We start from the raw sequence: 13,065 nt of genomic DNA on the forward strand, positions 1-13,065 counted from the left end.
GACGTGATTCATATAAATGTGTGAGAATCTATTATTCTTTCAAATCAAACATTACAGGCAAGTCTAAATAAGGAGCCACCCACTGCCTGGATTGGCACCTCCCACTTACACACACACACACACACACACACACACAGGCGCACACGAACACATACACACACACATATGTTGTCTTCAAGTTGTCATGTAATATCTTCTCGCCTGCTAGAATCCTCAGCCTTTCATCTCTACTTTGTCTGATGGCTTCTCGCCTGTGTTCTGTCACAATGTACGTAAACTAACTCAGAGTCATCTGACCTCAGATGGTTCAGGAAAGATAGTAAAACAAAAAGGATTCCCCATCTTTTCTTTGATGCAGCTATTGATTCAAAATGCAATCAGACCTTTGATTCTGTGCTCCATGTCCTGTCCTTTAGATGCATTGAGCCTCTCCACTGTGAAGCTAAAGGATCAGCCTGACACCAGACTAACGACTAGATATTCAGGACATTTCAACTGAGGCTTCGTATCTTGTATTTAATCACTAAATTGTTGCGAGAAACCGTATGGATACAACTCAAAATATCCTTCCTCCTGGAAATACTTGTCTGTAATCAAGTCTTGCTTTTCAAGTTGTAAAACCTCTCCTGACACACACACACACACACAGACACACACACACAGAGTGTATAACCCCGCCTTCCTCTCCCTGAGACAACATGCACTGTGATATAAGAGCTGTCTTCTCTCGCACAGCGTACCTGTACTGAAGAGGCGTTCCAGGTGTCAGGTTCTCTGTTGTTTAGAGTTTCACCTCCAAGTCACTCTGCAGAAATATGTGCTTCCTTTAAAAATAATAGCATATGATCACACTTCTGATAATGATACTATGGAGGAGCAAGAGGAGGCCATTTGCAGCGTTGATGATATCCCTGAACACGACTTCAAGTTGTTGTATGACGAGACCTGGGAAAACACTTTGGACATCATAGTGATCATATGAGAGTAAATATTAGCGTTCACGAAGGAGAAACTGAGTTAGTTATGGCTTCATATTCCATTGAAATATACTGTATATATATTAAAAAAACATTTCATGTTGTGGCTTTTTATTTACAATGCGACATTTGTATGCTATTCATTTTCACAGAAGCAGCAAACATTCGGCTTTGTAAACCTTTACAACTTATATTCTCCGCTTTTATATCAAACAGACATATTCTATATGAATGTAACTATTTTTTCTTTTGTTTTTCGGTACTTTTACAAAAATGTATTTTATTTGGTGTCTTTGGAAACGTTTTAAATTCCCCCAGGGGGGAAAAATAAAGTTCAGTGTGTTGAGGTTTAAAATCAGACTAATATTGGGGGCCATCGGATGAAAAAAGTGTAAAAACTGATCAGACAGTAAAGATGCCATCATTCAGACTGATGATACATTTGTACAATTATTTCTTAAGTGAGCAGGCTGTTATTAGGCCTCAAATCTCAATGTTTCAACAATATGATAAGACATACTAACATGTTTATGGAAGAATACTGTTTGTTTTCTTTAGTTTCTAATTCTTCAATACAAAAGTCAGTGAGACATATAAAGGCCTCAGATTGGCCATTTCTACTCTATATCTGTTTGTTTTTGTACATCAAATAACCGAACAATTGATTTGTTTCAAACATTAACTTCTGCTATTTTAATGAGGTTTTTTTTTTGCAGAAAAACAAGTTGAAATTGAAGTCTTTAATAAAATCATCTTTATTCAGACAGAAGGTATCAGAACATTAACAGATTTATTTCAAGAGAAATGTTACATAAAACTCACAAAAAAATTAAAAACTTGTGTATTCATACAATAACTTTATTGATTCCATATTATAATCATGTTTGAATGATAGTTTGGCTTTTCTTTCCAACACATTGTCTTTTAAAAAGCTTCATTAACTCCAGTGTAAGACCAACACATCCACTAATGAACAGCAGGGTCAATGACAAGCCACGAAAGGGAAGAAACAAAAACATGTCATGCGTAGCCGTTTCTTTTATGTATTTAATAAAATGCCGATGCCATTATCTCACGAGCTTGTGTTCTCGGTGGTTTTATCTGCACATGAAAAAGCTGCTCAGAAAAGCGCCGCTGACATGTTGGGTTTCATTGCAGGATACTTGCTGCTCTATGCAGTCAGATAACTGCAGAAGCACCACCGTCCCCCATTCCACACATTCCAGGATTTCCCAGCAAGCATTGCAAGCAAGCCTAAACAAGTCACGTTCTTTACTCAGGCAGAATTTCACACAGTCAAGTGACTGAGGTCTCCTTTTTGACTTCCCTTTGGTGTGCAATCACATAAATGCACTTTTACATCTCCTAAAATGAAAAAAGTACTTCTTTTTTTTTTTCAACCCAGTCGGACAAAGTGAGTTTAATACCCCACAATTACTCTTTCACCTGAAACAATCATTTGCAGCAGGAGCGAATATATTTTTTTGTCCTGTCTCTGTTTTTAATAATTACTTGTGTCCCTCTGCTGCAGCTTGCAACAGCCAACTGGACTGTGGGGTGGGACGTCTCCACCCGGAGGGGTCTGCCGACAGTCATCAAAACAAACAAACCTCTTTACAAGCTTACTTTATGGTTCAACCGTGAGGCACACACAGGAGCAGTGACACCTAATCTCAACACGGAAAGAAAGAGACAGAAGAGAAGGCAAAACGCGAGGGGGAAGAGAGGGCCTTGCTCCCTGCATTCCTCCCAAACCTCCCCTCCCCCCATCGACCTGCTACCACTGAGGATGCTCAAAAACACACATCGACCTCACCCGCCCACTTTTTTTTTTCCTCCTTTTTTCTCCCAACTGCTTATTTTACCATCAGCACACCGATACACACCGTCACAGTGTTTGGTGTGACGACAAAACAACGTAAAAGGGAAATAAACACCAGCTTGCATTAAAAAAAACAACAACAAAAAATCGCGAGTGCATGCGAAAGAACTGCTCTGGGATAAAATACTCGAAAATCCAGTTCAGATAATGGAAAAGTTTCAGTTCTGTCCTGACCTATGGATTTGCCCTTCTGGTGGTCACTCCACATGATTAGCACCATTTCTTTTTTACGAGCTGGGGTGTAAAATAAAAAGATGGGTAAATGATGACTTCCAATTAACGCACCATCACACAAGATGGACACAAATCAATGTTGCACTCCTGCAAAAAGCATTATGTAATTCGTTTTCTCCCTTTAAAATGCACATCTGTTCAATGCACTTATATCCCTTAAATGTAGGTCATGGGGTGTTTGTCGGCCTTCAGATGTGTGTGTGTAAACTCTCTTCTGTAAATACAGGAGTGGGTAAACAGTTTAGGGGGCTCGCTCTGCGCCACCACCTGCTATCAGTCATCGGCTCCACTTCTACACAAGCTCGTTTGAAACGAGCCCTTTAGCACCAGTTTAGTGTGAGCTGAGGCCAAATGCTATGACAATACTATTGCACTGCTAGAATGGATGGTACAGTAGTGCAACATTGTCAAAGCAGCTGACCTCAGCAAGTGTCAGCACGTGGACGTGGGGACAGCCATTCCTCACTGCCAAACTCCAATTACATTTAAATAAGCAACAATGCTGTTTGTCTGGATGGACTGTTGGGTGTTAAAAAAGAGAAAGAGGTAGGTGTTGACATTTTAATTTAACTTATTGATGTGGTGGTGATGCAGGTGGTTATGTATATGGGCTATAATGGAAATATATAGTTCAGAGACTTGATTTTTTTTTTAATCTTAACTACTCCTAAATTAAGCACAATGACAAAGTTAAGATCTTTTTCCACCTTGTGATGGCAGTCAGGAAAGACGTCGTTGCTCACAAACACACACCCATCGTGAGTTTTAAGGACACCCTCATAGCTCCACGTGCAGGTTAAGTGTTAAGGCATTAAGGAAGGCGTGTGTCTCTGATTCATCAGCCAATGCCCTTTTAATATTGCACTGCTCATCTCAATGTCCAGTAGTGCAACAGAAAAAGGGCAGTGGACAACACCATGGACACCATCAGACTCCACTGCTCAAAAGCCCCCATTTACAACAACACAAATAACACACGAATTACAACAATTATAAACTCTTGTAGTCTACTTTTATTTCAGAGAAGCACAACTCGTCGTCAAACTGGATTTTTACGTTTGCAGACTTTCCTTTTTTTTGTCACAAATTCACGCTATAAAGATCATATTTTTGCACTAATTATGTGTGTGAAACAGGACGGGATATTACAGTTTAACAATGTAACTTTCCAGAGGTGGAGTTAAACTTCCTAAATTAAGCAGCATTGGTTACTCTCTCCCTGGGAGAATGGGTATTTCCCAGCATGTGGGCCCATACTATTCTTTCCAGTGAATGACATGCATTCTAATTTGGGGGGAGAAATGGGAGGTTGGAGACAAGAGGGAGGGGGAGACACTGACTATACGCTGCCCCCTCACACCTAAACTATTAAATACATGTTAATTTGATCTTTTTTAGTCTTACAATCCTCCCCCTCGGATTGATTTTAAAAATAAACTACAAACTTCCGACGAACTAAAGTAATTAATTCCTGCAACAACAACAACAAAAAAAAAACTTCAGAAAAAGTTGTATTTTCCTTTTACAGTGAAATTACTTATTAACGAGCTGCAACAACGACGAAAAAGCAAAGGAGGCCCTGCAAGTTTGCACAATCAACGCGATGTTACACAACATACACAATCTATAGCATGAAAGGGAGAAGAAGAAAAAAAGGGACGCTGGAAATCTCTAGAACACCATGCAGCTTCCTCGTGTCTGATCTGACCCATTATTCTTGTAAACCACACCACGGTGTTCTTGTTTTTCTTTTTCTTTTCTTTTTTTACCTGTTCTTGAAAGCTCTCCGCCATACATCACTGTGGCCTTTACGCCTCCTTCACGTTAGAAGCACTGGAACTGCTCTGCGAGCCATTCCTGCCAGCTCACGAGCCCACCGTACAATACTGACGACTTGTTAGATTGCACAACAGCCTATAGGCTGCAAACACGCGCATGCACACGCACACACCCTCACGCGCGCACACACACACACACACACACACACCAGCACCGTGCAAATGTTCCCCTCAGAGACCCATTACACTACGATAACAGCCCCAACAAAAAGGCGCAGGACCCTTCTACCCGTCCAGCAGAAGATAAATCGTATCTTGGTCAAGTTTTGGAGCGAGCTTCCAGATGCGCAGCGCGCGGGGATCGACTCTTAACTCGTATTGCTGTTTCCTTCCCTACGCTCGCATGAATAAAACACACAATCTCTGCATGTCGACCTGTGCAACTTCCAAGTTTGCACTGGTGGCTCCCGACAATTTACGCAACAAAAAAAAAAAAGAGAAAGAAATCGGGCTACTACTCGCAGCGGACACCCTCCCTCCCCCCCCCTCTGCTCCCCCTCCACCTCCCTCTGCACAACCACCTCCTCCTCCAAAGCCATGAATAGTATCTAGCCAAGGGAGGGACGATCCGTTATAGGGGAAAAGAGAAGGGAAAAAGTTGTCCATACGACAAAGAAAAGCAACCCTCTCCACAAACCACTCGCCGCGGTCCTCTGCTTCGTGGATTCACGTCGTCGTCGCTGAAAGGCGGCGAGCCACTCGAGATCAAATGTGCGGAGCTCGAAGAGTCAGGGGGGGAAGGAGGAAAAAAAAAATCGCAAGTCTTCATGCACAAGCACACGGCCTCTCGGATCCGGACTCCATCTTTGACTAGTTGACATTCAGAGCCTGCCGGAGCAAATTCCTCGTTTGCATGCCTCCCACTGATTGGCCTCTTCTTGCGCTAGTCTTTGCTATATGATGAGCCATTGGTTTGGTTTCTGCGTGTTCAACTATTCCAGCGCGCGCGGGATTGGCTGCGCGCGCGGACGCGTCACACCGTACAACGAATACCTGATTAACTGGGTTCCATTCACAAATTTCTCTTCACCCCCCCCCCCCCTCCACCCCCCACTCTACCCCCTCCACTGTATCTGGATACTTCACCACTAATTATTTTATTTACTTTCTGGCGCAAAACCCTTTTGTGTATTTACAAAGGGGATTAGAATTAGCCGGTAATTGGCCTCTGGAGGGACAGTAATGCTGTTCATTATTAAAATATGAACTAAACCCGGTTTATCTTCTAACGCAGGCAGCGCGGGCGGAATCAGGCCTTAATAGGGATCGATTTAAAAGAGTTAATTTTTTAATATCAATATATGCATGGAGGCGTTGTTGGCTTTTGATTCCGATCGATGTGTCTCTGAAGGCGCATTATACGCGAACTTCATTCAAATAAAAAATGACAGTCACTCCGAAAAATACGAAATGGTTGTCGACGTGAGACAAAGATGCCGCTCGGAGCACGCAGAATGAGCGTGTGTGATCTGGTTTGTGAGGGATCAATGGCTGGATCAGATCACACGGTGCAGGAGGCGGACCCGTTGGGCGCCTCGGCCCCTTGCGACGCTTTGATTGACGCACAGAGAGGAGTAGCGGGCTGTGAAATTTGGCATTCCTGGCCAGAGGAGCTGAAATAATGGCATTATCCAGTGGGAGAGGGCCCACTTTTTTTTTTTTTAATGCCCTCACACCCACCCGGCTGCAGCCCACTCAGAAGGGATCTGATTGTGCAGCCAGTCGGCAAAAAAAAAAGAAGAAAAAAAAAAAGTTTGATGTAAGGCGGGGCGTGATGGATCCGGTGAATGTTTCGAGCAGCGATGCCCCCTCTGCCTCCCACAAAGACTCATCAAACTGGAGTCAAAGAGTCCTGTCACTTGGTTGACACTAAAGTAAAGTCAAGACCCCTGAAACAGACATTTAGTTTTATTATATCTTCTGGTTCCATAAGAGCAGCTGACAACTCCTTTTCCTTTGCCCACAAACTCATAAAAAATAGACATTTATGAGATTCTTGCTTAAGTGCTTTGTAATAAGATTATTGAATGGATCTGAAATTTACATCATGAGCATTTGAAGACACTGATTATCAGGATTTATCTTTACACAGAAGACAAAATAAGTAGGAGAAGTTCACGTTGTGTAATAAGTGAATCCATGTTATGTGACAATAAAACAAACTGTAGATAATTTACACATTATCCGATATTAATTTGTAAGATAAAACAATTTCAGAAGGTGCTCAAATGTGTGAACCTATTTAATTGGCTTACAGATTTAATATCTGCTTTCATCAAGAATACAATTGAATCCTTTAAACATTGAACATAATTCAATATTTCCTTTTAAACTTTCAAAATGTTTAAGAAGTGATTCATTAGTATTTTAAAAAGGATTAAAGTAGTTCAATGATTTAATTTGCTTTCCTTTTATCGACACATGTTTGTTTGAACCAGATTTGTGTGATTTAAATGTCAAATCAATTATACATTTACACTTTCAAATAAATCATTATCCAATAAATGAGGTAATTGAAACACTTTTCCTAATTCATACATTTCTTCAAACCCCTTTTCATTGCTTATATGTTAAACTTTGAAATTTAATTGTATTACATTGAAATCTTGTGTTTTTCATTAAAAAAAAAGAGAAAATCAAACTGCCACTAAATAACTAGAAATTAATTGTTTGCAAAAGATTGTAAAATACCAATGATTCATTATGAAATGTGCTTGTTCTCACAGAGATCCACTAAAACAATTTCATATTATTATTTCACACCTGATTGAAATGCCAGATGTGTTTTATTTTTATGGAGTTCAATAATCCTACACAACTGTACAATTATTAAATCAAAGAATTATGTTTATTTACGAATGAAGTAGATTCAAAGTAATGGAAGAAAATGTATTTCACTATTGTTGAAAACACAACTTTGAGTGAAAACAGGCCTACAACCTCACTAGAAGGAGCTGAAATAAGTGCTTTCTTCCCTAAAGAACTAATGTTGACCAAATAAATTAGACCATTTCATTAGATCTATTTTTAAATAATTGAAACCGTGTGTTTTCAAGTTAAACAGTTGTGTTTCGTTAGATTTTCTTCGCAAGTCTTCCTGTTTGGTTGCATTTTTACAAGGATTTTGGAAATATATTTACAGAACAAAGACTCCAGCAGCTCTGATGTGCTTCATCAGGTTTGATCTACAGAATAAATGTAGAAGAGATGAGTATTTTTAAAATGTACCTGGTTTAAAACAGTTGAGATAATCAGTGAAAAGAGACACACAAAAAAATGTTTTGGAGGGCCTTTCTTCTAAAAATGAGCCTGAGGGGAAAGAGCCACAAAGCAGCACTCCCTGCTGAACAGCCTGACTTTAAACTGCTGCCTGTGTGAGGTGTCATGGGGGCTGAGAAAAACCTTTTAAACATGGGAGTTATTGTTCCCTCTGTTTTTTTTCCAACCTCCCATCCTCCGAAAATGTACCTCCTTTCTTCCTCTGCCCTTTAACCTCTCCCAACCCCCATCCCTCCATCTCACGTCTCTCTCCACATTTCCCCTCCTTCCTCTCATCGGCCAAAGACCAAACAACCGTGATGGATCGTCATTGATAATTTCCCACCACGAAAAGAAGAAGAAGAAAAAAAAAAAGGTTAATGGAGAAGGTTTCTTGAGGGGGGTGGGCTTTCTGCTTCATGTTTTTCATGAAGTAGTAATAGTAGTGGTAGACCCCACCTTGAGCGCAGAGCCCCCGGTACACCCAGGCTCTTCCAAAGAGGCCCTCCTCCCCTCCTCCCCCTCTGCCTCCCTCTTGAAACAGACTCTATGGACTGCATGCATGACATTCCAGCTGTGTGGGTGGCACAGCCTTTTTACAGCGTCTCCAACATACAGGGCTCCTACAGCACAACAGCAGAAGAACCTCCACCCAGCATCCATCTTCAGATACACTTCTCCAGTCCATGACCCACGCTTTTAAGACTGGGAAATGTCATGTGACATGGTGATATGTTGTTAACCAAAGGCTCAACTGTTCATAGAGCAGGGCATGTAAAACAATAATTCCATAAACATTACATTCATGTCCTTCTTTGCCTTCAACACTTCAGACCACCAAGTCTTCTTTAACAGCTCAAAAAAACTGTGACTTTTCTATAGGCTTATATATGAACATGCTTTTATAACTGATGAGGTCACACGCTGGTAAACCTGGTGAAATACAACGGATGTTATGCTCTGTATGTGTGAGGTCTATTTGGATTTCTGTTATTGGAGTAGTATAACAGTGTTCATGAACTGTTAAGCGTCTCATGAGACTATGGAGGACACAGTGCTGCAGACTTGTTTGTCTGTGAATGACTTTTTGTCAAATAAAAGGAAAGTGTATATGCTCATATAGCTGAAGTAACATGTAAAACATGCACTATTTGGTTTGGTGTAATAGCAATACATTTCATTTACGGGCGTCAATGGCCTTTAATACTTTTCTACATATTTGGTTTTCATGAGGTCAGAAGAAAAGGTTGAATTTACAGTTCATACATTTTCAATATTTTGGAAAACTAGGCTGATTTCAACAAAGCACAAATGTTAAACTCTTTTTACAAACCCAAATTCTGTAAATTGTTCAAATTTGAACCCGTCTGCTTTTAATCACGTGATTTGGGAGATTATTAAACACATTGAAACAAGAACCGCTCCATCCTTAAATGGGTCACAACATAACTTTAGCAAGAGACAGCAAAGCAAAAAAAAAAACACCACATGTTTCCACAAAGTACATTTCAACAGCAGACCTGTGGTAAAAAACAACATTAGTTTAATCTTTGAACTGCTATGTAGGAAACCTTCTGCACATAATACCTTGTGATTTCACACCCAATTGTATTTATACATCCCCAATTTAATGTTTGCCTCAAGGTGCTGTGCAATCTGTGCAGCGTACAACACCCTCTACGTCCACTCCACAATACCCTCCATTAAATCAATTAGTCATGATCCCAGAGGATTATCACACGCAGTTTTATTGAAGCTCCAAATCTGCTGGTGGGAGACATTGATTCTTCGCCGACAAACAACCCATCTCATCCATAAGTCACAGCCGCCCGGTGAGTGTACGCCGAGCTTGTTTTTCCCCTTTCCACCGAGCGAGTGCATGAGCAGAGTCCAAAGCATGAAAAAACTCAACCCCATTAACTGAACTTCAGAGGAATTCCTCACTTTACATACGGAATGCACTTTAGGTCAAAGGGCAAAGGGCCAGAGGGGAATCCACCCGCGCCCAGGCAGGCAGGCCTTATTTAAACAAGCCAGGAATGCCTGGTCGGGAGAGAAGAGAAGAAGAAGGAGAGGAAGAAGGGGAAGGAACCTCTCTGCCATTAACATGAGCAATAAATACCAGCACTTTTGAAATGACCTGCACTGGCTGACTTCATGTGCCACTGACTCTGAAATGTCTTATGAGCTTTTCACCAGTTAGACCGGGGAGCGAGGTCTGTGATAAGAAGTAAACATCACTCAATGAGTTGTACAGGTACGGGATGCAGTCGAACCGCTTGAAAATACACTTTTCTTTTTTTTTCTTTGTACGGTTTTGAGGTTGGAAAAATCCAGTGTCTGACAGAATCACACAGATTATTTATTAGCTCGTCCTTGAAGGGAACACTGATTATCAGATTGAAATATTAGCATCATTTTATACACTTTTCGTAGATTTAGCAACGTGAGGATTTTACAGCTACTTTGGGGTTTGAAAAATATTCAATGAGATTGAAATGACTGACACACCAGGAAAAAAAGAAACTGCACAGAGGATTCCTACTGTTTTTAAAATATATTTACTGTGCAGTTTTCATCACTTAATAGAAGAAAGATCAACTTGCAAATCAAAAGACGGACTTCCTGTCCCTCTAAATTAAAAACCAACACTGGTTCCTATGCGTCCGTTTATTGAGACGACCCTATTACCTGCTCATCTGTTTAACTTCAGGATCAATGGGAGAGGAGTCTACAAGCACCTCTGAGTACAAAACCCTGCAATAAACGCGTGGGCAAACCTCTCTGTTTTTAGGACCATCTCGCCAAAATTTCCTACAAATGACATGCTACAATCCCCATGGCCGTGGTGGAATTCTGTCCACTTCAGGGCTTCAAAGCTGCCCTGGACTCGTTGGTCGGTCTGGCCAATAGGTGAAGAGGGGTGGACCCTGCCTGCCTTGACCTCGCCGACCTGCCCCGACACCCCCACCAACCACCCACCAACCACCCACCCAGTGTCCTGCTCCTCATCCCCCCCCCCCCATTGTCCACTTCATCCATCCACCCAGTGAAGCAGCCAGTCAACCAGGTCAGGCCGGCCGGCCGGCCGTCAGCAACAAAGACCTTTTAATGTTGAGATTCAGCTCCTTTGAGAATAAAAACCACAGATTGTACCTCAGTTGAACTTCACAATCGGCAACAGCCATCTAGAATAAGCACTCGTGGTATCTTTTCATTAAACTGGAAGTTCACCGGAGACTAAATGGATTTGTTCAATGAGCGTAATCACATTTTCCAGAAAAGTGCCATTGCTTCTGCTGCTCTTCATTCACAACTCTACTCATGCGCGAGCATGTATATCCTCTACTTGTCATGGGATTGTCCACAGACGTGTTATCACCGAGCAGCTACAGTGAGTCAAACAGACAAAAGGCTTCATATCCGCTATAGATATGAACCAAGAGCAGCATTTCTGAAGGTTTTCCCCACTCTGCAGCAGCAAACTCTTGAGTCAGCGTCATTGAGGCAGCCATTTTCCCGCGAAGGCTCACAAGATCCCTCCCCAGTGCACTGCAGGAACCAATTACCTTTCTTTGATGAGCGCATGCCTTTCATTTCAGTTAACTGCCTGTTCTATGGATGATTTATTTCTTTTATTGTTCTGATTGTGTAATCTCTCATGTCAGGAGGCTGGCTGTGGAAACAGGAATTGTACAATGCTGTGGTTTGTCTGCACGATTGTACATTTAGCTTTAAAGAAACCGCCGCTCAAAGATCGCTATTCTGGAAAAATGAGCCCATAATCTTGGCTTAGATTTCCTTACATACAGACATGGTGAGTGTTGTGTGTTTGGGCAAAGCCACTACATCAGGCTTTTCAGGATTCGGACTGCTCCGACGGTGCTTTCAGATATTTGTACTGTGTTGCCATCTGCTGGACAAAGTTGAATCAACACTGATGTACATAAACTGCCAGTTTACAGCGATGCTTTCAACCAAGGCTGGAAGGTGCTGATGCTGTATGGCTTCTACACATTCTTGAAAAGCTGTTTCAGACACGGGCGCCTGATTCAAATGCACACAGTCGGCTGCCGGCTGGCCCAACTGAGATGTGATCACGCTCACGTTTGATTGGTAAACATAGATTTAAAACTATTCCAGCTACATTTAGTGTCAGGAACGCTTTGTTTTCGAAATGCTTAATGCAATTCAAGCCACACCTGATCAGAGTCAGAATAACATCTCGCACATTGTGATGCCGTCTAGAAATGATTATTCGTTGACACAATTGTTTTCATCAGTTTATTGGTTTGAGTAAGTCTCATGCACAACGTGTACTAGATATACTTCACAGTACTTCAAGGAAACGGTCTGGCTAGTACACTGTGTTTGTACTATAATGCTAAATCATTTATACATACTTGATATCTCAAAGACATTAATGAGATGAGAATGAATTTGAGGAGAAGACGGCTGGTGAGTTTTCATTGTGCAGTTAACAGGATCTTTTTGTTCAGGCAGGAACTTCATTACAATTGTGTGTCATGTTGTTTTTACACACATATGTGTGTTCAACAATGTTTGAGCAGCATTTTACTGGTCGAGGTGCAGCTACCGTAAAAATTAACCTGGGGAATTATAAAATGATTAAAGGTAGGAAAGAATAAAAAAATTGTTCTGCTAAACAAATTGGGTTATATATTGTTTTTTCTTTGGCCATCAAACAGTTTAAATGAAACCAACTAAGAAGTTAATAAAAGGGAAAATCTGTCTTTATTGAAATCACAAAAATTCATACAAAAGATTTTTTTTTTTTTTGGAGAAGTTGGGAACGACTTAACAATTACTTGTATTTTATAAGCATATCACATGTTTTGATGTAACATTTTAATCT

Source organism: Clinocottus analis, unplaced genomic scaffold (genome assembly GCF_023055335.1).
Source record: "Clinocottus analis isolate CAN_PGR_092001 unplaced genomic scaffold, fCliAna1.0.p SCAF_13, whole genome shotgun sequence".
Taxonomy (NCBI): domain Eukaryota; kingdom Metazoa; phylum Chordata; class Actinopteri; order Perciformes; family Cottidae; genus Clinocottus; species Clinocottus analis.